This window comes from Heptranchias perlo, chromosome 20 (assembly GCF_035084215.1).
Source record: "Heptranchias perlo isolate sHepPer1 chromosome 20, sHepPer1.hap1, whole genome shotgun sequence".
Lineage (NCBI taxonomy): Eukaryota > Metazoa > Chordata > Chondrichthyes > Hexanchiformes > Hexanchidae > Heptranchias > Heptranchias perlo.
Window position 1 is genome coordinate 11,921,606 of NC_090344.1, and position 26,845 is coordinate 11,948,450.

A 26,845-nucleotide genomic window follows, 5' to 3' on the forward strand; every position below is an offset into this window, starting at 1 on the left:
TTTAATTTCCAACTTCATCTCTGCTACCCATCCTAAATAATGGAGTGACATTGACAATGTTTCAATCAAAGGAACAATTCCTGAATCAAGAGAGTTTGAACGATCATGACTAAAACATGTACAATTTCCTCGCCTATTCCTCTTAATCCCCTCGGGTGGTAACGATCAGGTCCTGGAGATTTGTCTATCTTTAATCTAATTATTTTCTCCATTGCCATTATTTTACTTACACTGAATCCCCATGATTTATTTACAGTTGTCCTCGTGTCTCTGGTATGTTTTCCTCATCCTTTTCTGTGAAGTAAATATTTAGCAATTCTGCTATTTCCTGATATTCAATTACAATATCACCTCCATCTGTCTTTAAAGGGCCCACATTACTCTTAGTCACCCTGCTTTCTCTTCATGTACTGGTAAAAACCTTGATTGTTGTCCTCATTTTCCCTCACAGGTTTTTCTCCTTTTCCCTGATTGTTCCTCTTCCGGTTTTTAGTTTCAGCACCGCAATAAATAATACTTTGCGATAAAGTTCTGCTCAATAGTTCTTTACTGTCAGAGAGAGAATTGTCTGATCCACTAATTTATTTAATGTAACAAACACAAGCGCACATAATCATCGGTGTATCAACGCACTGATAGATACACAAAGATAAACACAGCGAGACATGCAGGAAGTATCGGGATGCACAGGTGAACGGACAAGCGAAATGGACAAAATAAAACGGTCTGAACCCCGAACAGACAATAACGTGTCGCTGATAGATGTTAGTGAGAGGAGGTGTGGGCAGTCTGCAATCAATTGGCGCTGTGGCTTAGTTAGTTAAAGCATCTGTCTTGTAAACAGGCGATCCTGGGTTCAACTCCCAATAGTGCATTATTTTTACCTAATTTGTGGAATTAAGCGACAAAATAACACTGTGGTGTTTGTACTTGTTCAGGTTTCAGGCGGAAACAGATATCAAGATGACTGCTCAAAAACGCCCTTTCATTATTCAGACAGAACTCTCATAGAATGTGTCTGTAACATGTTCATTTAAGGACACGTTCTTCTTTCCAGTCTCGTTGGGGTCGGGGGATAATTCACGATTTGAAGTTTAAACCCGGAAGTAGTCCTAATTTGGACCGAGATTTGTGATCTTGACCTGCGGTACAAACGTTTGCAAACTGGAAAATGAAAGCCCCCAAATCTCTCCACCTAAATCCCCAGGCCCTGATGAAATATATCCCAGGATGTTAATAGAAGCAAGGATGGAAATAGCGGAGGCTCTGACCATCATTTTCCAATCCTCCCTGGTTACAGGTGTGATGCCGGAGGATTGGAGGACTGCTAAAGATGTACCGTTGTTTAAAAGGGAGAAAGGTGTAGATCGAGTAATTACTGGCCAGTCAGAACAACCTCGGTCAGGCTGAAGGTATCCCATGAAATCTACACCGTACTTCCTCCACAGCCAATAGTGGGATGAGGGGACTGTTGGCTGACAAGCCTCAGCTACAACAGGAGAGGGAGACTGACCCACGCTCTCTCTTCTTCCTGGGATGTGCTACTTTTGAAAAAAAAGGTGAGTGTCTCTATACCTTTAAACTCGCTGTCTCACTGCACGTGTATTTAAAGTGTATCGTAGGATGGTGTGTGTGTCTCTGTACCTTTAAACTCCCTGTCTCTCTGCACAGGTATTGACAGTGTATTGTAGGACGGTGTGTGAGTGTCTCTATACCTTTAAATTCTCTGTTTCACTGCACAGCATTGACAGTGTATTGTAGGATGGTGTGAATGGGATGAGGGTCAGTGGGGCGAAGTGTAGCCGATTGGGAGCAGCGCCCGTTTGCGGGCTGAGTATTGCACGCTTGATTTTCTCGCTCCCTTATTTCTTTCTCTCTTTCTTTCTTTCATCGCCTTATATCCTATCCTTTCTTTCACTCTCTTTTCATTTCTATTATTTCATTCTTTTTCTTTCTGCCTCCAGCAACTTTGTCTGTGTCCTGTCTTTGTTCTCTCATGTTTCTCAGCTGAAAGATCCATAATTCAGACCCGCCGCTTCTTCCAGATTTTTTTCCTTCCACAATCATGGTCTATTTCATTGACACTTTTCTGCGGCCTTGCCTATTCTAACACTCACTTTCACAGTCGTACACCTTTAAGTTTGCACTGCACCGGCCGCTGTTTCTCGGGGGCACATGCCCCGTTCGCATCAATGTTCATTTGTGCCTTGAAACCAGTCGATACATTTCCATCTGCTCCAGAGACAAGCTCAAAGAAAGCAGGGCTGGCATTCGGTAGGACAGCGCATACTTTTCCGTGAAATTTCCATGGGGTATCTTGTGATACGGGGGATGTTAACTGAAGAACTGGGTTTTGTTTTCATGGTCGTTGGCGCTTTTCCCCGAGCAGCTGATGTGCGGGAGAGACGGGCGACGCTCCACAGCTGCGAATGACGGCTGAAAGGTGCACTTTTGGCAATCTGGGCGGTGCAGGAAGGTCGGAAATGTTCCGCTTGATCTTAATGGGTCTGTGGAAATGTCCGATTGAAAAGGAATGAGGAGAAATGAAAAGAGCGGCAATGGTGAAAAGGTATCGATTACAGGAGATTGACCATGAGCGAAAGGTCCTTTGAATGTCCGGCGCGGAGGGGATTTTGTTCGGAAACGGCAGACTTTAAAGCGCGTGAGGAAAGTGAAGTGCGAGCTGCGTTCTTGGGTCAAATTGGGTGTTTTCAGAAAAACAGCCATTGTGAAATCACAAAAATGAAAACAGAAAATGCTGAAAACGCTGAGCAGGTCAGGCAGCACCTGTGGTGAAAGAACCAGAGGAAATGTTTCAGCTCTATGACCTGAATCATCAGAACTGAAGGATTTGCCATGTGCGTGAGTAACTTCGCTGTCTAAGATACTCGCTTCCATCTCTGAATTATGTGAGCTTGAATCTTACTGCTGCCATAATTTGTAGAGTTTTTCATTTTGGCCGCCTCACCAAAAACCCTTCTTTAATAAGAAGTGCTTTTCCGCATTGCTGGTTTACACCTGTTTGCACAATTCAGCAAAGTCTGGATTGCCACCCAACTGTTTCTTAGACGGAGGTGTTGGGATTGTAAGGTGTGATCTCGGTGAAGTATCAATCAATGTGCACAATGGCGCCCTGGTGAACCGAGTACCTCTTATAGTCAGTATAATATAAAAGATATGCACCATAATTATGAATTTCTTATTTGCATCACAGTAGCATTTATTATCAGGGAATGTACATGAGCAGGTCGATTTACGTCGCGCTCCGTTCGCTTCGCATCGCCTCCCACAAATAGAATAGAATCAGAGAAAGGTCACAGCACGAAAAGATGCCATTCGGCACATCGAGTCCGTGCCGGCTCTCTGCAAGTTCAATCCAGACAGACCCACTCCCCCACCCTTTCCCTGTAGCCCTGTATTTTCTTTCGTTTCAAATACTTATCCAGTTCCTTATTGAAGACCATGATTGAATCTGCCTCCATCACCCCCGAGGGCGGTGTATTCCAGATCCGAAACACTCGCTGTGTCGAAAAGTTTTTCCTCATGCCACCTTTGGTTCTTTTGCAACACACCTTAACTCGATGTTCTCTGGTCCTTGAACTTTCCGACAATAGGAACAGTTTCTCTCTATCTACTCTGTCTGGATCCTTCATGATTTTGAATACCTCCATCAAATCTCCTCGGAACCGTCTCTGTTCCAAGCAGAACAACCCCAGCTTCTCCAACCTATTCATGAAACTTATGCCCCTCATCCCTGGAATCTTTACAGTAAATCTCTTCTGTGGGGATTCGGTATTAACATCGCCGAATCCACCACCATCAACAGAACTGTCGTTACTATTAACCGGAAACTTAACTGGACCAGCCGCATAAATACTGTGGCTGCAAGTGCAGATCAGAGGCTGGATATTCTGCGCCAAGTGACTCACCTTCTAATTCCCTAAAGCCGTTCAACCATCTCCAAGGCGCCATTTGAGTGAGTTGGAATACTCGTGTGATGGTCATCGACCTGAAACGTTAACTCTGTCTCGATGAATAAAGACCTGCTGAGGAGATACACATTTACAGTTTTTATTTCAGTATTTTCATTTTCAATAAAGGGGCTTTCGCGTAGTTTTGCATGTGACGAGGTGGCCGAGAGGTTAAGGCGATGGACTGCTAATCCATTGTGCTCTGCACGCGTGGGTTCAAATCCCATCCTCGTCGTTATTGTGTTTAAGTTTTGTTTCACTCATTCAGTCCATCCAGAAGGTTCAGTGAAAGTCCCATCCTTCTCGAAACGGCAGACGGAGGATTTTGCATTGTTTGCTGAAATCAGCAACAGTTCCTTCCAGGAAGGTGTTGAGATTGTAAGGTCGCGAAATATCAGATTGTACATTGGTGTCATTGTAAAAAGAGTAAATCTTATGGTCAACGTATGTACCATAATTATGATTAGGTCCGGATCATTTCGTGTCTGTGTCTGTTTAAAAGGGATGTGCTGTAAGTCCCGGATCATTCTGTGTGCGTTTTAACCGATTTTCTTGATCCCTTTTTCTTTCTGAACTGAAATGACGATCCTCTCTCGAGAAGAATTTTCACCGCCTGCTTCGGGCAACTGGTAGGAAAAATAACTAATACTGATGAGACCAAGTTCATTCTGCTGGGCTTCCATTCCAATCTCCACACTCTATCCCCCATTCAGACCCACCCCCGCCTGGACATTATAATCTGCGATATTCATAAGCGAATGGAGAAGCCGAATATCACGTTATAATTTTCTTGGTTGCTCAACAATGAATAGCTTCAATTGCAATGATTCAGAAGGTAATCATAGAATCATAGAATCTTACAGCACAGAAGGAGGCCATTCGACCGTCGTGCCAGTGTCGGCTTTTTCGAAGACCTGTCCAAATTAGACCCACACCCCAGATTTTCCCATAACCTTGCAAATTAGTCCTCTTCAATTATGTCCAATTGCCTTTTGAATGATCCTATGGAATCTGCTTCCACCACCATTTCAGGAAGTGCGTTCCTGATCTTAACAAACCCTCTGTGTGAAAATAATTCTCCTCAATTCCCCTCTAGTTCTTTTCCCAATTATTTTAAATCTGTGATCTCCGGTTACCGACCCACTTGCCAGAGGAAACAGTTTCTCCCTACTTGCTCTTTCAAAACCCCTCACTATTTTGAATATCTCTGTTAGATCTCCCGTTAACCATCTCTGCTGTAAGGAGAATAATCCCAGCTTCTCCAATCTCTCCAAATAACTGAAGTCCCTCATCACTGGTATCATCCAGGCCAACCTGCTCTGAATCCTCTTCACTGTCTTTTCATCCAAAAGTATGGTGCCCAGATCTGTACAATACACTTCAGCTGAGGCCTAAACAATGATTTGTAAGGATTAGTATGATTTCCTTTTTTTGTATTCAATGCCCCTGTTTACAAAGCCAAATATCCCATACGCTTTCTTAACCGCCTTATCAACTTAACCTGTTTTATGTATATGAACTCCCAGGTCCCTCTGCACTTGGAACCCCCCCATAAATTGTTCAATATAGATTATACTGCCTCTCCATGTTCTTCATCCAAAAGTACATCACTTCACACTGATTGGCGTTAAATCTGTCACGTGACCGCCCATTTCACAAGTCTGTCTGTGTCCTCCTGAAGTCTGCTATTATCTTGCTCATTACTTACTACGTTGCCAACTTTCATATCATCCGCAAACTTCGAAATTGTACCCCCTATTCCCACATCCAAGTCATTTATATAGAACAAGAAAAGCAATAGTCCTAATACCGACCCCTGGGGGATTTCATTGCATATTTCTCCCCAATCAGAAAAACATCCGTTCACCACTAATCTCTGCCTCCTATCCCTCAGCCAATTACTTGCCCACGTTAACACTGGCCCTTTAATCCCACGTGCTTCTAGTTTTCGAATAAGTCTGTTATGTGTTAATTTCTAACATGTGTCCTGAAAATAACTGTAATTTTATTGTTTAGCAATGAGAATACAGATATTAAGACCGAGTGATAGATCGGGTTGATTACCAATACCCCAAGGTGACGGGACCCGAGCATGTGAAATCCCATCTGGGTTTATATTTTCCGGAAACGGAGACGGAAAATAGCAAAACTCATCCCGTCGAAATCCAACAATTGGACGAAGATCCGACAGCCTTTTCCCATCCCGGGTTTCCAGACCTGGCCGTTGAAGGAAGCCTGATAAGTCCATTAGGGAGCAACACCGAAAGTGAAGAAACGCAGACAGAGATAGAGAGATACATGCAAAGAAAAATCGTATAAATCTCCAATTCTGTGATTGAGCAGAATTTAAGCTGCAGCTTCAAGGAAATTCGTCGAATGTCGTGAAATATTAGAGGTGAACATAGGGCTGGATTATAACTTTATTTCTGAAAAAAGTAACCACTGCCTGGTAACGACAGCTCTTATTTATTTAACCATTTTACAGTGGCGGTGTGAAGTGATTTCGAATCTCAGTGAATTTCAAGACCATGCTTGACCCACTCGTTTGGTCACCCACAGGAAGCACGCGGTTGTAGACTGCGCAGGCTCATCACAGGAACTCTGCCAGACTGCATGTCCCAGACTTGTATCCAACGCTACACGTGCAGCCTGCAGCCGTGTGTGGATTGGTGTTCAGTGTAGACGGGAAACCAGGGGTTTGGTTCCAGGCCAATGCAGCTTCCTTTACCTTTTGTATCTGTACCCATGAGATCGCCTGAATTGGGATAAATTCATGTGCCGGCTTCAATCTGCACAACTTCTTGAAAGATTATCATCATTTCGTCCACTTGTCTTTCGTGGACAAACCCTTTGCATTCTCTCCTCTGGTGTTCAAACATGCTCGGCTGGAGATAAGTCAAACCTGCCTTCTGCACTTGCTTCAAAGATGTGAGAAGCCAATTGGTGGTTTTTGACGAAAAATGGGGACGCAAGGGGCTCATCCGGGATTTGAACCAGTGAAACTCCCTGAGCGAGAATCAGATCCAAAGTCCAACTGGGAACAGAGCCGTGCAGCCACTGTAAAATTTCGCTGCCACGCAGCCCATCCGCCATCCTTTCAGAACACCATGGCCATCCAATCTCGCTTTCTTGTCCGATATACGATGGAGAGCAATATCAGGTTCTAAACTAATTATTTCAGATCAACAATATTAGTCTCTCTTTATCAAATTTGTTTTGAATCTACGACTTGTATTATCAAGTAACACTTTACAGAATGAATTACTCTGAAACGACATTGTCGTCTGTCTCCCCATCGTCATAGTTTACACTCCACCATAAGTACACTTTACTCAAATTGCTGCTTTCATTCACCACGAGAACGAAGAGCCACGGATGTGGAAACATTAGCTACGAATTTATCAGCTGGGTTGCACCTTTCCTTTTCCTACTTCCTCAGTCTTTTTTTTCTTTACCCTTCTCTGCTATTGTTGCAGGTTAGATCAGCCATCGCCGTTCAAGGAAGCCTGAGAAGTTCATTGTGGACAATACAGAGAGACAAGAGACGGAGACATGGAGAGATGGAGAGATGCATGCAAAGAAAATAAAGAGTATAAATGTCAGGTTTTGCAAACTAGCAGAATTTATGTTACAGGTTGGGAGAGATTCCTTCTTGGGTCTTGAAATCTTGCAAGAGAAGATTGGACACAAGTTAAAAGCACCGGCCTCGCTGGAGAATCTCTCATTCTGGGAGAGAGATAAATGCGGTCAATTAACTCCAATTAATCTATTTCAGCACTGAAGGGATCTTTGAACAGTTGCTCTGCGAGCAGATTTCAAACCTGGGCAGGAAAACCTCAATTGAATTTTGAGTCCAACGCTTTAAACACTCGGCCACCGCAGCTGTAAACGGCATGTTCATTCAGATCGGATTCCAAATGGACACATGCTGCTGTTACAAACGCGCGCATTGATGGTGCTTGGGGTCGAATTCTTACTTGTTACGCTGGAGACCTTGGTTCGATTCCCGATACAATGCAGGATCATTCTGTAACAATGAGGAACTAAAGAGCAAAAGTATACTATTTCGCCCCTCGAGCCTTATGCGCAATTCAGTGAGATCCTGGTTGATATGTAACCTAACTGCATATTATCGCCTTAGCCCCATGTCCCTTAATGCCTTTGGTTAACAAAAATCTATCAATTTCAGTTTTAAAATTAACAATTGAGCTCGCATCAACTGCCGTTTGTGGAAGAGAATTCCAAACTTCTCCCTCCCTTTGCTTGCAGAGGTGTTTCCCAACTTCACTCCTGAAAGTCCTGACCCCAATGTTTAGGCTGCTTCCCCGAGTCCTAGACACGCTAACGGGCGGAAATCTTTCTTTTTCTGTTTACCCCATCAGTTCCCCTTAATATTTTGAAATGTTCGATCAAATCAGCACTTAATCTACTGAATTCGAGGCAAACCCGAGTTTATGTAATCTCTCCGCGTAATTTCAACTGTGGAGTCCAGGTTACATTCTAGTAAATCGACGCTGCACTCCCTTCATAGCCAATATATCCTTCCTAAGGTGCGTTGCCCAGAACCGAAGGCAATACTCCAGGTGTGGTCTAACCAGAGCTTTGTATAACTGTATCATAATGCCTATCCCCTTGTATTCTAGTCCTCTGGATATAAAGACCAACATTCCATTAACCTTTTTGATTATTTTTTGTACCTGTCCATGACATTTTAATGACGTGTGTTCATGGACCCCTAAGTCTTTTTGGACCTCCACTGTTTCGAGCTTTTCACCATTTAGAAAGTACTCTGATTTATCCTTTTAGGTCCAAAGTGGATGACCTCACACTTGACGAAATTCATATCGATTTGCCACAATTTTGCACATTCATTTATTATATTAATGCCTCTCTGTAATTTTATGCTTTCATCTGCACTGCTTACAATGCTGCCCATCTTGTTGTCATCGGCAAACTTGGATATGTGGCTTTCTATCCCGTCATCTAATATCCGCCTGAATTGGGAAAAATCCAAATTCAGTTTCAATCTCCTCATCATCTTGAGACATTTTATTTGCTTCATGTGTATTGCGTCAACGAATCTTCGGCATTCAGTCCACTGGAGCTCAAACATCCTCTGGATAAAATTCAGTTCCACCAACAGCAGAACTGAAAAGATGTGAGAAGACAATTGGTGACTTTTCACGAAAAGGAGAAACACATGCGGGCTCGTCCGGGACTTGAACCCGGGACCTCTCGCATATCACTCAATGAAACTCCCTAAGCGAGAATCATACCCCAACACCAACGAGCCGCTGTTACTTTAGTTTTGCAGCCAGTGTAAAAGTTGGTTGCGTCTCACAGCCGATCGCCCATCCTTTCAGACCACTTCTGTCCATCCAATCTCGTTTTCTGTTCGGGTGGACAGCAATATCAAGTTGTGCACCAACTATTTCCATTCACCAATATTAGTCTCCCTTTACCAAATTGCTTTGGAGTGCACGAATTGAGTTATCAAGAAAGACGTTTCAGAATTAATTGCTCTTAAAATACATTGCTTGTGAGGATACTCAGAGTCGTGTCGATTTATGGCACGCTCTGTTCCCTTTGCATTGCAACCGACACATAGAATTGAATCATAGAAAGCTTACAGCACGGAAAGAGGCCATTCGCGCCATCGAGTCCGTGCGAGATCTCTGCAAGTGCAATCCAGCTCGAACCACTCCCCCGCCTTTCCCCGAAGCCCTTCATTTTTTTCCCTTTCAAGTACTTATCCAGCTCCCCTTTGAAGGCCATGATTGAATCTGCCTCCATCACACCCTCGGGCAGTGCATTCGAGATCCGAACCTCTCGCTGTGTAAAAAAGTTTTTCCTCATGTCACCTTTGGTTATTTTGCCAATCACTTTAAATCTATGTCCTCTGGTTCTTGACCCTTCCGCCAATGGGAACAGTTTGTCTCCATCTTCCATGCCTCGATCCTTCATGATTTTGAATACCTCTATCAAATCTCTACAATACCATCTCTGTTCCAAGGAGAACAACCTCAGATTCTCCGGTCTATCCAGGTAAGTAAAGTCCCTTATCCCTGGAATTATGACAGTATTTTTTTTCTGCACCCCCTCGAAGGCATTCACATCTTTCCTGAAGTGCGGTGTCCCGAACCCCACACAAAATTTCAGTTGTGTTCGAACCAGTGTGTTATAAAGTTTCATCCTGACTTCTATACTTTTATACTTTTGCACTCTATACATCTATTTCTAAAGCCCAGGATCTCTTATGCTTTTTAACCGCTTTCTCAACCTGCCCTGCCACATTCAACGATTTGTACACATAAACCCCTCTTTGTTCATCTACCGCTTTTACATTTGTGCCCTGGAGTTTATTTTGCCTCTCCTCGTTTTTCCGACCGAAATGTATCACTTCGCATTTTTTTTGCGTTAAGTTTCATCTGCCCCGTCTCCGCCCATGCCACCAGCCTGTCTATATCCTTTGAAGTATATCACTATGCTTATCACTGTTTACTACCCTTCCAAGTTTTGTTTCATCTGCAAATTTTGAAATTGTGCTCTGTGCACTCAAGTCCAAGTCATTAATATATATCAAGAAAAGCAGTGGTCCCAGCACTGATCCCTGGGGAACGCCACTGTACACCTCTCGCCAGTTCGAAAAACAACAGTTTACCAGTAATCTGTTTCCTTCTGTTCGTCAATTCTGCATTTATGTTGTTTCTGCCCCGTTTATTCCATGGGCCGCAATCTTGATGAGAAGCCCACCATGCGGCACTTTAGCAAACACCTTTTGAAAGTCCTTATACACCACATCAACTAAATTGCCCTCATCTATCCTCTCTGTTACCTCATCAAAAAACTCTAACAGGTCAGTTAAGCACGATTTACCTTTAACAAATCCGTGCTGCCTTTCCCTAATCAATCCACCCTCGTCCAAGTGGCTGTTAATTCTGTCCCGGGTTATGGTTTCGAAACGTTTCCCCACCGCTGAGGTTAAACTGACTGGCCTATAATTGCTGGGTTTAATCGTACACCCTTTTTTGGACAAGGGTGTAACCTTTGCAATTTTCCAGTCCTCTGGCACCACCCACATATCGAGGGATGTTGATAGTTTATGGCCAGTGCCTCCGCAATTTCCACCCTTACTTCCCTCAACAACCAAGCATGCATCCCATCCGGACGTGGTGGCTTATCTACTTTAAGTACAGCCAGCCGTTCAATTGCCTCTTCTTTATCAATTTTTAGACCATCCAGTATCTCAACGATAACTTCCTTTGCTGAGACTCTGTCTTCTTGTTAAAGATAGATGCAAAATACTAATTTGTTACCTCGGCCATCCCCTCTGCCTCCATGAGTAGATCTCCTTTATCGTGCCTAATCGGCCTCACCCCTCCCCTTACTACCCGTTTACTGTTTACATGCCTGTCGAAGTCTTTTGGATTCCCTTTTATGTTGGCCGTCAGTCAATGGTCATATTTCTCTTTGCCTCTCATTTCCTTTTTCACTTCCCCTCTGAACTCCCTAAATTCGGCCTGGTGAATTGACGCATAAAAAAGTTAGCATTTCTTTCAGCCGGAAACAGAAAGTTACTGGTTGATCAATGGCGATTTGAACAAGTATTCGTCTTTTTTACAGAGTTGAATGAGTTTTGCGAAATTAATACAGTGAACTAATACAGTAAAGTTGAATTCCTGATCGGGAACCGCCTCAGACGGCGCATTACTGCCCATCCCTCGGAAACAAGATACTACCGAAACTTTGAAAACACATCGAAGGTCCCGCTACAAAGTCACAGCTTGCCAGCTGTTCCGAAATTTGGAGCCTGGACAGGGACTTGAACGCTGGACCTTCAGCTCACTGCTCACTTTAAAAGTCTGATACTCTAGCGACTGAGCTACCCAGGGTCGATACTGCATAAGCTCCCATCGGACATATTCATGGGAGATCTCTGAATTATCCCTGCAGCCGTCGAACGAGGGTGAGGTCCGTTTGATAAAATTCTCAGCAACGTGTTGAGGAGAATCCTTGTTCCTGTTGAACATGATGTCAGAAACATGGACAGTGAACTCGTGAGTTTACAATTCTTCTTGTTTGTGCCAAATGTCTTGTCATTCGTTAGCAGCAATTAAAATAACACTTTACCCAGCGGCTCAAAAGCTGAACTTGTCCCACACGGGAGTTGGAAAAGGCATCTCGACCTTTCAGCGTATTAACATCTGTAAGCTGAATAATTTCACCCGTTACACGGTGACACCAGGCAGCATATTTCTCGTCCAAATTTTCCCAACACGAAACTTCCAACCGATGAATATCGGCTTAAAGAAAAGAAGAATTGTTTGTTTGGTTCTTTAGATTTAAAGATCTCGTACCGGCCCCTTTGCCATATGAGCTGCCGCTGAAAGCCCCCTCTCCCCCGATGAACAAGTAAACTGGCACCTGCTATTGCAAGACGGTAGGCCAGAGGAACCCAAATGCCCACATGGGAAAACTAAGAAGTCGATTGTTGACCTCCATACGTTTGTCCCACAAGAGCGTATTGTAAAAAGGACTGGTTGTTAACAAGATGCGTTATGGAAGATACCATTTGTACATTGAACTCCGATCAAAATGTTCGGAGTAAAAGGTTTGATTGTTTTAGAAGACGCTCGAACTCACAACCTGGTCATTTCTGGAGCCCATACTGCTATAAATAAATAACGCACGCTTAACAATTGTGCAACACGAGAGCAGCGAACAACCGACAGCTTCAGCGCTCCTGCCAAACAGCTTTATTTTCGGTCTCTCAATTATCACTTCGAGATCTTTCTCAAACAGAAGCCTCCAATCAAGATGCGCTTCGTTAAATAACAATTCCGAAATCAAGAGAGTTTTGATCAATTATGACTAAAGTAAGTACAATTTCCTCACCTGTTCCTTTTTATCCCCTGGGATGGAAACCATCAGGTCCTGGAGATTTGTCTATCTTTCACCTCCTCTTTTTCTCCATTGCCATCATTTTACTTGTAATGAATCCCCTTGATTTATTAACAGTTTTCCTCGTGTCTCTGGTATGTTAGCCTCATCCATTTCTGTGACGACCGATGCAAAGTAAAAATTTAGCAACTCTGCCATTTCCTGATTTTCAATTACAATATCACCTCCATCTGTCTTTAAGCAGCCCACATTACTCTCAGCCGCCGTTCTTTCTCTTAATATACTCGGAAAAACCTTGAGAGTTATCCTAATTTTCCCTCATAAGTTTTTCTCCTTTTCCCTTTTTGCTCCTCTTAGTATTTTTTTAGTTTCAGCACCACAATAAACAACACTTCGCTGTAAAGTTCGGCTCAATAGTTCTCCAATGTCAGAGCGAGAATTGTCTAAAGCCCTGATTTATTTAATGTAACAAATACAATCACACATAATCATCCATGTATCAACTCACTGAAGGATACACAAAGATAAACTCAGCGAGAAATGCAGTCAGTGTCGGGATGCACAGGTGAACGGACAAGCGAAATGGACAGAGACAAAACGGCCTGAACCCCCAACAGTGAAGTGTCGCTGATAGATATTAGTGAGGAGGTGGAGGAGCCATGTCATCAATTGGTGCTGTGACTTAGTTGGTTAAAGCATCTGTCTAGTAAACAGGAGATCCTGGGTTCAACTCCCAGCAGCGCCTTGTGCAGCTCATTATTTTACCTAATTTATGGAACAAAACGACAAAATAACAATGTGGTGTTCGTGTTTGTTCAGGTTTCAGGAGGAAACGGATAACAGAATGACTGTTCAAAAACGTCCTTTCATTCCACAGACAGACCTCTCAGAGGATGTGTCTGCAGCACGTTAATTTAAGGACACGTTCTTGTTTCTGGGCTCGTTTGCATCGGGGGATAATTCACGATTTGAGGTTCAAAGCCGGAAGTAGTCCGAATTTGGACCAAGACTTGTGATCTTGACCTGCGGGACAAACGTTTGCAAAGAGGAAAAATAAGTCCTCAAATCGCTCGACCTGAATCTCCAGGCCCAGATGAAATAAATCCCAGGAAGCAAGGAAGGAGATAGCGGAGGCTCAAACCATCATTTTCCAATCCACCCTGGCAAAAGGTGTCGTGCAGGAGGATTTGAGGATTGCTAACGTTGTACCATTGTTGAAAAAGGGAGAAAGGGATAGATCGAGTTAATACAGGCCAGTCGGCCTAAACTCGAGCTGAAGTATGAATCGTCATTTCGAAAGGCACGGATTAATCAAGGACAGTCAGCGTGGATTTGTTAAGGGAAGGTCGTTTGAATTGAATTATTTGAGGAGGTATCAAGGAGCATCGATGAGGGTATCGCGATTGATGGAGTCAACATGGATTTTAACGATGCTTTTGAAAAAGACCTACAGGGCAGATTGTCAAAAATGTAAAAGCCCATTGGATCCAAAGGACATTGGCAAGTTGAATCCAAAATTGGCTGAGTAGCAGGAAGCAAGCGGTTGTGGTCGACGGGTGCTTTTGTGACTGGAAGGCTGTTTCGAGTGGGGTTCCATGCGGCTTCGTACGAGGTCCCTGCTTTTCATGGAATAGTTCATTGATCGAGACTTAAATGTAGGGGGCATGATGAAGAAATTTGCAGATGATACAAAAATTGTTCCTGTGGTTGAGAGTGAGGAGGAAAGCTGTCGACTGCAGGAAAATATCCATCGAGCAGAAAGGTGGAAAGAAAAGTGGCAAATGCAATTCAATCTGAAGAAATGTGAGGTAATGCATTTAGTGGGGGTGGGGCAAAAAGGCAAGGGAGTATGTAATAAATATTGCAATTAATTTGCCATTTACACGCCCATTCTGCAAATTTACTGATGTCTTCCTTTATTATTCGCATTTTTCTTTGTATTAACCACAGCTCGCAATTAGGTGTCTTCCCTAAATTTTGAAATTGTACTTCCGATTCCCGTGTCCAAATCATGAATGTAAATTTTGAACAAAAGTTATCCCAGCACCAATAAATTGTGAACAACAGTGGTCCCACCACTGATAAAGTGTTAACAACAGTGGTCCCATCACTGATATATTGTGAACAACAGTTGTGCCAGAATCGATAAATTGTGAACAACCGTGTTCCCAGCACCGATAAATTGTGAACAGCAGTGATCCCAGCACCGATAAATTGTGAACAACTGCCGTCCCAGGAATTTTGATCTTGAACTGCAGTTGAAACTTTTGCACAAAAGAAAATAACGTTCACAAATCGTCCCACGTGAATCTCAAACACTTTGGGATGAAATTCAATAGAAACAATGAGGACTTTAAAGGCACCTCAACGACCTGAATTTTCGTTGAATGAATTGTGTTAGCCATTGCATTCGACCGTGAAATCGCTCTTGACTTTCATCTCACTGAAGCAGAGTGTGGCCGCTTTGCATCTGTGATCATGTCGGTGGCGTGTTTAGCTTTGATATTGATCGCTTCCAATTTGTAAAATTTCATCAATCGTCAGGAAAAAGAAACCGAGAATCGAAATGTCCCTCTCAGTGATGAGCTGAAGGGATTGGTGATCCAAGCAGATCTGGAAAATGCGTGGTGCAATCGGTCAGGAGTTCCAAATCCACCCTCCAGCCACTCGGCAATTATATTGAATGAACTTTTCTCTGGCCCAGTGTCGCCGCACTGAAATCGAGTCTTTCTCCGGCATGTTTTTCTTCATAGTTGCTGGTTTAAGAGTGAAGACTGGCTGGTTGAATTTTCACTCCTACAAGCTTTAATCATTCATTTTTCACTGACTGTAGACAGTTGTTATATTGGTCGCTGCAATCTCAAAGTTTAGCCCAGTGAATTATTGGTTTAGCAGGTGATCTCTTCACCTGTTCTCGGCGGTGTTATCCGTTAGCGTGAAAGTTTGATTGTTCGAGCCCTTATTTTATTTTATCCTCAGGATTCATCGCCTCAAAGTTCCAGGGTTTCAACGCATGTTTTGGAATCAAGAAAATGTACCGGAATCATTGCCAGCTGAGCAGGGCTGATATTCTACCATTTAACCTGCGGTCGGGAATCAGGCACATGAATCATATAAAGGAATGGAACATTGGCTTCACGGTAATTACAATTCTCCTTGACAGACAAGCCCCCGAAAGGCCCGAAGGGAGGCCGCATTCGCAGCAGGAGAGCTGGTTCGCTGTGACATGGAGATTTCTGTAGTGAGTGAGACCAGACTGTTCCTATGTTCAGAGAATAAATTTCACACCCTTTATTTTGGAAAAGCAAAACGGTGGGGATTTTTGTCATAGCCCGATGCCTTTCGTGTTGTATCAGATGTTCCTCGTTGCGTTACATTCATCTTGATCGGAGAACCAGTTCGGGCGCTCCTGTGATAAACAGCGACAATTGACAGTTAATGTTAAATTTAACAACGACTCCACTGCGTTTTTAATCCCACTCTTAAGATGCAGTCTATAAAATGAAAAAAAATCATCACATTCAAAGCATAAAAATCTTCTTAAAGTTTTGACTGTCTCTCGGTAACCACGTCAACATCGCCTTCAGTCTGAAATAGAAAGTTATCGATTGATTCATGGTGATTAAGTCAGGGATTCAACTACGAACAGGATTTAATTAGCTTCATGTAATTAATTTAATAAGTTCATAACTCTTTTTAAAGTTAATTCCCTGACTGGGAATCGAACAACGCGGCGGTGAGAGTACCGAATTCTCACCACCAGGCCATTGGGGAGCTCCCAAGATTGCGCACGAGACAAAGTGGAACTGATGACATTATTTTTTCTTTCGCTCTTTCATGATTCATTCAGCTCTGTGTTTATTCTCAGGCCTCTTATCTCTCCTTCTTTTCAGCTTCTGACCGCGGATATTCCTGTGGCGAAATATCAATAATATAGAACATCTCACAGCCCCGGTATATTTGCTGTTTCTCTGTGCAGTTCTGTGCAAAATCAAACTGCACGCAAATACCGACAGTGCCTCTCTCTCACTCCCCACAGAAGCAGCAGGAGATGCCACTTTAAACTGCCAGTTGCTTCAAACGATTCATGACGGACCTGCGTGACCTTGCAGCTTTCCCAGGAGCTGCATTCAGTGCGTGAATTTTGGAAATGGAAACATGTCCATCAGCAGCTTGTGGTCGTATTTTACCTCACTTTCCATTTCATGTACATGCCTACTTGCACTTGGTGATGTCATTGCCTGAACATCACCTCTGTCGCGATATTATTTCGAACAGAAAATGCCATTTTGTGCGAGCAGTTTGTCTGGCAGGAAAATGACCTGAATTACAAAGGGCCAAGTAGGAAAGGCCGCGTTGCTCTGCTTGTTCGCAGCAAAGAATTTTCAGCGTTTCCTTGGGGTTTAGTGTTTAGGATTCGGCGCTTTCATCACCACGGCAATGGTTCGATTGTCGGTCTCAACATCCGCATATTATACACTCTACCATAAGTGTACTGTACTCAAATTGCTGATTTTTTCATTGTGAGGGGAAGAAACATAAATGTTTGGACATTAATTACGAATTCATCAGCTGGGTTGCACCTTTTCTTTTCCTACCTTCTCAGTCTTTCCATCTTTACCCTTCTCTGCTGGTGTTGCAGGTTCCATCATTCTTCGCTGTTCACGATGCCTGAGAATTCCATCAGGAGAAAACAGGCAAAGTCAAGAGACAGAGACAGGGAGAGATGAAAACATAGAAATAAATTGTATGAATGTCAAGTTCTGCGAACGAGCAGAACTTCGAATGGAGCTTGGGAGAGATTCCTTCACGTGTCTTGCAATTTTGCAAGAGATCAGTGGGCTCCGAGTTAAAAGCGTCGTTGGCGATGGAGCACCTCTCTGAGGGAGCGAACAAGGTCCGTTCGTTCAAGTTCATTTTAATTTGAACACTGAACAAACTTTTAAAAGTAGCGCTGCGAACAGGATTCGAACCTGTGCAGGGAAACCCCATTGGATTTCAAGTCCAACGCCTTAACCACTCGGCCATCGCAGCTGCAAACATCGATGATGCACAGCTATAAATCAGAATGCGTAGGGTTATCACACGAGATCTGTGACACTTTGTTCTCTCAGACAGGTTTCCAACTGGAAACTTACAGCTTGTTAATGTGCTGACTTTGCTGTCTCGGTGATAGAATTCTCATTTATCACGTGAGAAACCGGGGTTCGATTTCCGGTTCGTTTAGGATTATTTTCATTCTCCATTCATACGATCGCTTGAATTGTGCGACATTCGCCTTCAGCTTCAATCTGCGCACCATTTCGAGACATTTTCTATTCTCCACGTGTGTTGCGTCGAAGCTGGGTTGGAAAATCACATTGCAAGTCCTGCTTCTTAATCATTGGGTCATCGCAGCTGCAAGCGACAAATCCGACACGGCTGCAGAAGAGAATGAAGAAGGTTATGACAGGAGAACTCTGAGACTGTATGTTCTTTTTGACAGGTTTCGAACTGAGCGCAGACCGCCGGCTGCTGTGCGGACTTTGTTATTTCAGTGATCAAATTCTTGCTTTCTGCGCGCGAGGCGCGGGTTCGATCACCACCCAATGGAGGAGCATTTTTCATTCTCCATTCATGAGGTCGAGTGAATTGGGATACATTTACATTCAGCTTGAATTTGAACACCATCTTGTGATATTTTCCTTTCTCCATGTGTGTTATCGTCGACAGAACCTCTGCATTCTGTCCTCCGTGCACTGGAATTAAGACAATCCTGCCGACCACACCGTTGACAAGACGTGAGAAGTCAATTAGTGATTTTGCAATAAAAATGGTAACACTGCAGGGTTCGTCCGGGATCTCTCACATAACAATCAGCAAACACCCAAAGCGAGAATCATACCCGAAGACCAACGAGCCACTGATAACAGAGGGGTGCAACCAATGCAGAATTCGGTGCCATCCACAGCCGACCGCTCCATCCAATCACGTTTTCTAATCCGATGTACAGCAATGTCAAGTTGTATTCTAACTATTTCATATGAACAATATTAGCCTCTCTTTGACACATTCGTTTTGAATGTGCGACTTGTATTATCAAGTGAGACTTTGCAGAATTAATTGCTCTAAAGCTACATTGTTGTCTGTCTCGGCATCCGCAGATTATCCACTCTCCCACAAGTATAACAGTGACTACACTTCAAAAATACTTCATTGGCTGTATAGCGCTTTGGGACGTCTTGAGGTCGTGAAAAGCGCTTTATAAATACAAGACTTTGTTTTTATACTGGGCTAAAAGTACTGATGATTTCACTATGAGGACGAAGAGACATCAATATGTGAACATTGGCTACGAATTCATCATCTGGGTTGGTCCTTTACTTTTCCAACCGTCTCAGTCTTTCGAACTTTACCGTTCTCTGCTGGTGTCGCAGGTTCGATGAGCTTTGGCCGTTCAAGGAAGCCTGAGAAGTCCATCAGGGGAAAACAGAGAGGGACAGAGACAGAGAGAGATAGAGAGATAAAAGTATAGAAAAAAAAGCCTGAATACCAATTTAGCAGAATTTGAAATGAAGCTTGAGCGAGATGGAATCATACACTCATAGAATCGTTACTGCACAGAAGGAGGCCATTCGGCCCATTGTGCCTGCCCCGGCTCTCTTTAAGAGAAATCCAGTTAGTCTCATTCCCCCGTTCTTTCCCTGTCGACCCGCAAATATTTTTCCTTCAAATACTTATCCAATTCCTTTTAGAGAGTCACGATTAAATCTGCTTCCACCACCCTTTCAGGAGATGCATTCCAGATTATAACTACTCGCTGATTTAAAACGTTTTTCCTCATACCGCCTTTGGTTCTTTTGTCAACCACCGTAAATCTGCGTCCTCTGGTTCTCGATTCTTCCTCCAAGGGAGCAGTTTCTCTTCATTTACTCTATCTAAACCCGTCATGATTTTAAACACTTCTATCAAATCTCCTCTCAACCTTCCTGCCCGAAGGAGAACAACCCCAGCTTCTCCAGTCTATACACGTAACTGAAGTCCCTCATCCCTGGAACCATTCCAGTAAATCTTTTCTGCATTCTCTCTATGGCCTTCACATCCTTCCTAAAGTGTGGTACCCAGAATTGGACACAATTCTCCAGTTGTGGATTATTGTGAAATTTCCTTCAAGCACCTTGAAATTTTGCAAGAGACCACTGGGCTTCCAATTAAAAGGCTCTGCCGCGGTAGAGGATCTCTGTGAGAGAAGGAAATGCGGTCCGTTATCTCCAGTTCATATTTTTTTTGAGCATTGAACAAAACTGTAAACAATAGCGCCGCGAGCAGGATTCCAATGTTTCACCAAAAGACCCCGTCGAGTTTTAGATGTAACGGCTTAACCATTCGGCCATCACAAGCAGCGAGTGCGAGTAATGCACGGCTGTAAATCAGAATGGGCAAGGTACTCAGAGGAGATTTGTGAAATTATATGTTGTTTCAAACAGGTTTCCAACTGGACACGGAGAGCCCGATGCCATGAAAACGTTGCTGTTTCACTGGTAGAATTTGCACTTACCACGCGAGGGAACAGGGTTCGTATTCCCGACCAATTGAGGAGCATTTTAATTCTGCACCTCTGAGATCGCCGGAATTGGGATAAATTCACCTTTAGTTTCAATCTGCACACCGCCGTGAGGCATTTTACTCTCTCCGTGTGTATTGCGTCGATAAACCGGCTGCATTCAGGCCCCTTGTCCTCAAATATGCTCGAGGATTAAATCAATCCTGCTTTCTGCAACGCTGAAAAAATGTGAGAAATAAATAAGTGAATCTTCATTGGAAATAGTGAAACAGGAGGGTTCTGGGATTTAAACCCCCAACCTCTCACATATCAATCAGTGAAACGCCTAAAATGAAAACCATAATCCGAGAACAAGGAGCCGTCAGTAACACAACCGGACAACCAGTCGAAAATTTCCCTGCTACCCACAACCGATCGCCCATTCATTCAGACCGCTTCTGTCCATCGAATCATAGAATAGTTACAGCGCAGAAGGAGGCTATTCGGCTCATCGAGCCCGTGCCTGCTTTTTGCAAGATCAATCCAAGTAGTCCCATTCCCCGGCCCTTTCCCGGTGCTCTGCATTTTTCCCCTTCAAATTCTTTTTTTAAGTCACGATTGAATCTGCTTCCACCATCCTTTCAAGCAGCGCATTCCAGATCAGAACTACTCGCTTCGCAATTAAGTTTTTCCTCATATCGCCTTTGGTTCTTTTGCAATCACCTCAAATTAGTGACCTCTGGTTTCCGACCATTTCGCCAATTAAAACAGCTTCCCTTGATTTACTTTATCTAAACCCTTCATGATTTTGAACACTTCTATCAAATCTCATCTGAACCTTCTCTGCTCGAAGGGGAACAACCCCAGCACCCGGCAAATACGGTCAATTAGCTTCAATTAATTTATTTGATCATTAAACAGACCTTTAAAGACAGGCCTTGTTTTGTGGAAGTGTGAGCTGGTGGTTTAAATCGCTGGTTTCAATGTTTGGGGCGTTTCTCGATTCGAATTTTACCACTGACAGAATTTCTGCAAATGTCAATTTTGACCTGTTCACGGAAAACCCGATTTTAGAGCTTTGGAGCAGAAGATGTGAAAGAAGCTGAAAGTGAAAGTGCAGATATTAGTTTCATCACGGGGACAGGACACGTTTCCATTGGTAAGGACATCTCACCTTAAGATTCTTTCCAGCAGAGTGGGACAGGTGATCAGAGTGACCGGGCTCCAGCGGCGCAATCGGTCCTGATATGAGTTACAGGCTCGGGAAATGCCGGGGTTGTTAATTCGAGTCTCAACTCGATCAAGCAATCCTTTTGTTTGTGAACATTTCGACCGGAGTTGAAGGTAGAATTGATGTTTTCCAAAATACATCTACTTATCTGAATTGCCATGTGATTCCTCTGGTCTACGCTGTTGCAATAACAGATGTGATGTTTAGTATTACTTGTTTACAGGAGGGAGGCTGCGGTTTTCGAGACCCAAACTATGATTTTGATCCATCTTCAAATCGTGGGATTGAACTGGAGCTTTAAACCAGCGCCAGAGGCCGCTCAGCCAGGATACTTTCCATCCTACACTTCAGGAGCTAGTTTTACAGGAATAGAATTACTGCAAACAAGAATTCTACCCCTGAAGCACCAATGCTCACACGGCAGCAGGATGTATGTGTCCAGTTAGAAAACTGTCTGAAGGAACATGCAGTCTGACAGAGCCGGAAGTCCAGCAGATTGACTTTCGGTCTGAGCAGATGTTGAGTCTCCTTCTTGAGAGTGTTTCGCCAATCCAGCTCAGAATGGTTTAAGAATCATGAATTCGGGTGTGACTGGAGCCACTTGTGTAAGACGAAGTGTGGGGGGCAGTTTCACATCCTTGACGGACATCAATGATCCTGCTGCGGATTTGCTGCAAAATTTCACTTCCCAGCTCCCGAACTAAAATCCAACGCCTTTCCAATTAGAATCCACAGCCTTTGAATGGCTTATCAAACAAAACAAGTGGAAATCCAACACACTAGCCATTGCACTACAGGGTCAGTTGCTAAAAAAAACCCGAATAAAAAGAAAGACATGTTTCTCCGGTCCTGAGGCAAAGTGACAATGGATATTATTCAAAAAACTGTCTCCTCGATTCTGTCTTTATATATTTTTTTGTAAGCTTCGATTTTAAAAGTTATAAAAAGCCGAAATAAATAAATTAAATTATAAGAATCGAATCCGTGATTAAAGCGTTACAACATACTCTAAGCAACTGAGTTAACCGGCCGTACTGACGGTCCATTGGACATTTTAATTGAATTCTGTACTGTACGCCAGTTGGTAGCGCTTTCTGTACTTGGACCCCTAAATCTCTCTGCTCCTCCACAGTTCCCACTTTCTCACCATATAGAAAACATTCTGATTTATCTTTCTTAGATTTAAAGTGGATGACCTCGCTCTCCCCCACATTGAACTCTATTTGCCGCAGTTTTGCCCACTCACTGAATCTATCAATTCCCACTTTTCAACTTCCTGCTTCTGTCTTCATGAATTATTGCGTCACCAGAAGGCTGCGTGTTCAAATCACGGGGTAACCGTTACTTTTCGAGCTGATCGGATTCTGGATCGTTCCGGAATGAATATTTTATCTGCTTTTTCTCAATAAACAGAACCTTGCTCTAAAGTCTGCTTCCCTGGTTCTCAAATTTTAGGAAGGTGTCTCATTCTGCCCTCGACATTTGATTTTGACCTGCGGTTGAAACTTTTGCAAAGAGTGAAATGAAGTCCCCAAATCGCTCCACGTGAATCACAAACGCTTTGGGAAGAAGTTCAGTTCAAACAATCAGGAATTTAAAGGCACCTCAATGACCTGCACATTCTTGGAATGATGTTCAGATGCCGGTGATGGACTGGGGTTGACAATTGTAAACAATTTTACAACACCAAGTTATAGTCCAGCAATTTTATTTTAAATTCACAAGCTTTCGGAGGCTTCCTCCTTCCTCAGGTGAACGAAAATTTCTTGGAATGAGTTTTGTTCGCCATTGCATTCGAATGTGAAATCGCTCCCGGCTTTCATCTCAATGAAGTGAAGAGTGTGACCGCGTTACATCTGTCAGAGTGGAAGTGACGAGTTTGGGGTCGGTGTGGGCCGTTTGCAACTTTTGAAATCTCACCAAGCAGCAGAGAAATGAAACTTAGAATCAAATTGTCCCTGTCAGTGACGAATTGAAGTGAATATCGCTCCAAGCAGATCTGGACAACTCGCAGCGCAGCCGCACAGAAGTTTCAAATCTACCTTCTCGCCACTCCGCAATCGCATGAACTGAACTTTACTCTGACCCAGTGTCACCGCGCTGAAATCGAGAATCTCTCGGCCACACTTTTTCCTAACATCATCGTACCTGGTTTAAGAGTGAAAACTGCCGTCCGCTTCACTGTAAGTGTAGGAGACAACTTTGTAAACACCGAGTCGTGTCACAGACCTGCTCGTTGGACCTGATCATTTCATCTTATCTCATTTTCAGCAAACCTGAATATTACTGGAATAGAGAATGGCGAATCACAGCTCGATAAATCAATCCTCTCGACCACGAGGGGACGGAGTCCTCCAACATACAGGTGTTTAATGGCAAGGTGAGTTTAATGTTCAGGAATAATAGAGCACAAATTTTCACTCGTGCAAATTTCACACACTTTATTTCTGAAAAGTAAACTGATACTCGAGAGAGGTTATATTGATCGCTGCAACCTGAATTTTTAGTGGTTCAATAAAACACATGTGCTGTTTCTGTGGCGCAATTGGTTAGCGCGTTCGGCTGTTAACCGAAAGGTTGGTGGTTCGAGCCCACCTAGGGACGGTGGGGTAACTTTTATCTTCATGGCATCGCATTTCCTGGTTTCTGATGTATGTTTTGGCCACAAAACAAATGTCCGGTATCGATGGGCAGTTGAGCACGGCCGATCTTCCACCATTTCACTTGTGATTGGCTTCGCCGAAATCTAAATTCTTCTTGACAGACAAGATCTGACATGGATATTTCTGCAGTGAGCGACACCAGACTGTTTCAACAATGAATGTCACTCCCTTTTATTTTGGAAACGCGAAATTCTGATCACATTTCGAACGGTTTCAGTTGATTTGTGAGAGATCATGAAAGGATCCTGCAGCGCTGCCTTGGATAATAACAACAGTTCTCAAGGTGAGGTGAGAGTGCCTGCCCTTGACATCAAGGCAGCATTTGACCGAGTGTGGCACCAAGGAGCCCCAGTAAAATTGAAGTCATTGGGAATCAGGGGGAAAACTCTCCAGTGGCTGGAGTCATACCTAGCACAAAGGAAGATGGTAGTGGTTGTTGGAGGCCAAGCATCTCAGCCCCAGGGCATTGCTGCAGGAGTTACTCAGGGCAGTGTCCTAGGCCCAACCATCTTCAGCTGCTTCATCAATGACCTTCCCTCCATCATAAGGTCAGAAATGGGGATGTTCGCTGATGACTGCACAGTGTTCAGTTCCATTCGCAACCCCTCAGATAATAAAGCAGTCCGAGCCCGCATGCAGCAAGACCTGGACAACATCCAGGCTTGGGCTGATAAGTGGCAAGTAACATCCGCGCCAGATAAGTGCCAGGCAATGACCATCTCCAACAAGAGAGAGTCTAACCACCTCCCCTTGACATTCAACGGCATTACCATCGCCGAATCCACCACCATCAACATCCTGGGGGTCACCATTGACCAGAAACTTAACTGGACCAGCCATATAAATACTGTGGCTACGAGAGCAGTTCAGAGGCTGGGTATTCTGCGGCGAGTGACTCACCTCCTGACTCCCAAAGCCTTTCCACCATCTACAAGGCACAAGTCAGGAGTGTGATGGAATACTCTCCACTTGCCTGGATGAGTGCAGCTCCAACAACACTCAAGAAGCTCGACACCATCCAAGATAAAGCAGCCCGCTTGATTGGCACCCCATCCACCACCCTAAACATTCACTCCCTTCACCACCGGCGCACTGTGGCTGCAGTGTGCACCATCCACAGGATGCACTGCAGCAACTCGCCAAGGCTTCTTCGACAGCACCTCCCAAACCCGCGACCTCTACCACCTAGAAGGACAAGGGCAGCAGGCGCATGGGAACAACACCACCTGCAGGTTCCCCTCCAAGTCACACACCATCCCGACTTGGAAATATATCGCCGTTCCTTCATTGTCGCTGGGTCAAAATCCTGGAACTCCCTTCCTAACAGCACTGTGGGAGAACCGTCACCACACGGACTGCAGCGGTTCAAGAAGGCGGCTCACCACCACCTTCTCGAGGGCAATTAGGGATGGGCAATAAATGCCGGCCTTGCCAGCGACGCCCACATCCCGTGAACGAATAAAAAAAAATAAAACCGCATTACAGTCGCGGCAACAAATCCTCACATCCGAGAATCTGCACCCTTAAATCCGAGCATCTGCACCCTCACACCGGAGTATCTGCACCCTCACACCGGAGGATCTGCACCCTCACACCGGAGTATCTGCACCCTCACACCGGAGTATCTGCATCCTCACACTGGAGTATCTGCACCGTTACACCGGAGTATCTGCGCCCTTACAACCATTAACTCATCAACTGTCCCCAATCATCTTTATCAGCGTCAGGAGCCCTAAACAAAACCCAACAGTGAAGCCATTGGCTTTCTAATTCTTCACGAATGTACGGACACATTTTTATTTCCGGTACTTTAAGGGAGATTTGGGGAAAGTGGCCGCTGATACTCAGAAGCTACTGCTTGTTGCGTTTTTTTTCAGCGGGCTCGTTGGTCTAGGGGTATGATTCTCGCTTCGAGTTTGTTGCTTGAAATATGTGAAAGATCCCGGGTTTAAATCCCGGACGAGCCCTCATTTTTTCCCCCCGACTTTTGATCTTGAGCTGCTGTTCAAACTGGCAGGGTGTTTGGAGGTATCTCAATGATCTCACGTCCTCTGAATGCATTCTGCTTGCAATTGCAATTGACCTTGAAACCGCTCTCGGATTTCATCTCACTGAAGCAGAATGTGGCCACTTTACATCTGTCAGCGTGGAGGTGACGAGGTTGTGTTTGATAACCGCGGACACACCTGTCCGGACATTGTTATTCAGAATGTACAAAATGCTGTCTCAAATACTCTGTTGTCATCCAGGGAGCTCTAGTTTTCCATGCCCTATCTTTCCCCTAGTAAGAATGTATCCAGTCTGGACCCGAAATATCTCCTCACTCAAAGCCTCCCACTGCTCATTTACTGTTTTACCTGCCAATCTTTGATTCCAATCCATCTGGACCCGATCCCTTTTCAACTCGCTGAAATTCGCTCTTCCCAGTTGAGTATTTTCATATCTGATTTTTCCTTGCATTTTCCATAACTACACTAAACCTGCTGCAAATGCTCCCCCACTGAATCATGCTCCACTTGCCCCACTTCTTTCCCCTAAATAAATCCAACACTGCTTC

The 26,845-nt window shown here is 44.0% G+C and overlaps 4 non-coding genes across 4 annotated transcripts; 3 read left to right on the forward strand and 1 right to left on the reverse strand.

Moving 5' to 3' along the window:
- Positions 1-4,124: 4,124 nt before the first annotated feature.
- On the forward strand, positions 4,125-4,206 carry trnas-gcu (transfer RNA serine (anticodon GCU)). Its single transcript has one exon. It is a non-coding gene; the product is annotated as a tRNA-Ser (tRNA).
- A 9,337-nt stretch (positions 4,207-13,543) lies between these two features.
- Positions 13,544-13,617, forward strand: trnat-agu (transfer RNA threonine (anticodon AGU)). The gene has a single exon. It is a non-coding gene; the product is annotated as a tRNA-Thr (tRNA).
- Positions 13,618-17,824: 4,207 nt separating this feature from the next.
- Positions 17,825-17,906, reverse strand: trnas-uga (transfer RNA serine (anticodon UGA)). Its single transcript has one exon. It is a non-coding gene; the product is annotated as a tRNA-Ser (tRNA).
- A 6,249-nt stretch (positions 17,907-24,155) lies between these two features.
- On the forward strand, positions 24,156-24,229 carry trnan-guu (transfer RNA asparagine (anticodon GUU)). Its single transcript has one exon. It is a non-coding gene; the product is annotated as a tRNA-Asn (tRNA).
- The last annotated feature ends 2,616 nt before the right edge of the window (positions 24,230-26,845 follow it).